This window comes from Pteropus vampyrus, unplaced genomic scaffold (genome assembly GCF_000151845.1).
Source record: "Pteropus vampyrus isolate Shadow unplaced genomic scaffold, Pvam_2.0 Scaffold981, whole genome shotgun sequence".
In the NCBI taxonomy this organism is placed as follows: domain Eukaryota; kingdom Metazoa; phylum Chordata; class Mammalia; order Chiroptera; family Pteropodidae; genus Pteropus; species Pteropus vampyrus.
This window is the reverse complement of record NW_011889762.1, coordinates 8,431-9,825: the sequence shown is the minus strand read 5'-3', so window position 1 is coordinate 9,825 and position 1,395 is coordinate 8,431. Positions and strand designations below refer to the sequence as shown.

General features: G+C 63.7%; 1 protein-coding gene across 1 annotated transcript in view; it reads right to left on the bottom strand.

The window, feature by feature from the left end:
* Positions 1-1,395, bottom strand: part of LOC105309991 (putative serine/threonine-protein kinase PRKY) — an 18,449-nt gene that overhangs the window by 12,346 nt on the left and 4,708 nt on the right. The window lies entirely within an intron of this gene.

The following is a 1,395-nucleotide window of genomic DNA, read 5'->3' as shown; positions in this document are numbered from 1 at the left end:
ACAGAAAGGAGTCGGGGTAAGAGATTGTAGAAAGCCTCCGTTTGAAGGGGCGCGTGCACACGAGTCTGGTCTCTGTCCCCTGCCTGTCCAAGCCCCGGAACCCGAGCCACTCAGCCGTGCCCTCACACCCTTGCAGCCCACAGGAAGTTATCCCTCAGGAATGAGCATCTTCTTTATGGACAGGCAAAGAGGACCAGAGGAAAGGTCTCCCTTCCCAGCCCAGCCCAGCCCAGTCGGTCCCTGGGGTGGGGGTGGGGGGCGGGCGGTGACATTCTATCTTTAAGAATGACGTGGCTCGCTGGCAGCCATGCCCACTCAGCAGCGTCCACAGGGCACCGGACGAGCTCGCGTCCGCAACCCACCCGTCTGCCCGAACCGGACGCCGTGGCCCCCCGGTCCTCGGACAAGAGAGCCGAGCGTGAGCCCGGACAGAACACAATGCCTGGTGCCGTGTGCCAAGGGACGCGGAGCCCCAGCAACTTTCCATGGCCTCTGTGTTTCCACCTACTATGCAGCTCCAGTGGCCTGCATTTCTGCCACGCCCGCCGCCCTGCAGAACACCCCGGCTTTCCAATCAGCCAGCACCGCCTCTCCGAGGGAGGGACGGAGGGACAGAGAGACACAGACAGAGAGAAAGGGAGGAGGGGGAAGAGAGGGACAGAGAGACAGCACTAGGGACACAGACGAGGAAGCAGGAGCCGGCAGGTGCCTCCCTTGCCCTCCCCAACCGGGCTCCCTGCTGACTCTTTGTCACCCAGCCACACGTGGGCACCGAGGCCACTGAGGGAAGGGAGAAGCCGCCTCTCCCAGGGCTGGACGAACCCACGCCCCTCTGTCCCTGCCTGCGAGTCCCATTACCAGGAGCCCACTATCTGCCAGTTCCTCTTTTCGTAGTTTGGGAGGGGGATCCCTTCCTGGTTTGGGAGGGGGTCCCCGGAAAGTCCTCCACGCCCAGCTGGGGATCACCCTGGGCATATCCGCAGGCTGCTCCCTCTTCCTGACTGAGCAGCGCGCGGGCACCGACCCCCTTGACGACAAAGAGTTGCTAAGAAGCGGCGGCCTGAATTCAGTGCCCACGTGCGGGGATCCGGCGCCCAAGGAACGGGAAACCTAGTTTTCCAGCTGCCCAGTTGGAGTCAAGTTCAAAGGCAGAGGACAAAAGAAAGTGAGTGTCTGAGGAAAGCACGCCAAGTTTGGGGTGCACGGGAGTGCAAAGCAGGGCGCTGTCGGGACTTGTCTAATCCATCCCACGCCCTCCCCGCTCCCCACCCGTAAGGGCACGGGGTACTGTCCCCCTGTCGCGGCTGCGTCCAAAGTCCACGCCGGAGCCTCCGGTCGCGGGGCAGAGGGGTACTGGCCTCGGTGGGGTTCGCAAGGGCCCTCACGGCTGCCGCC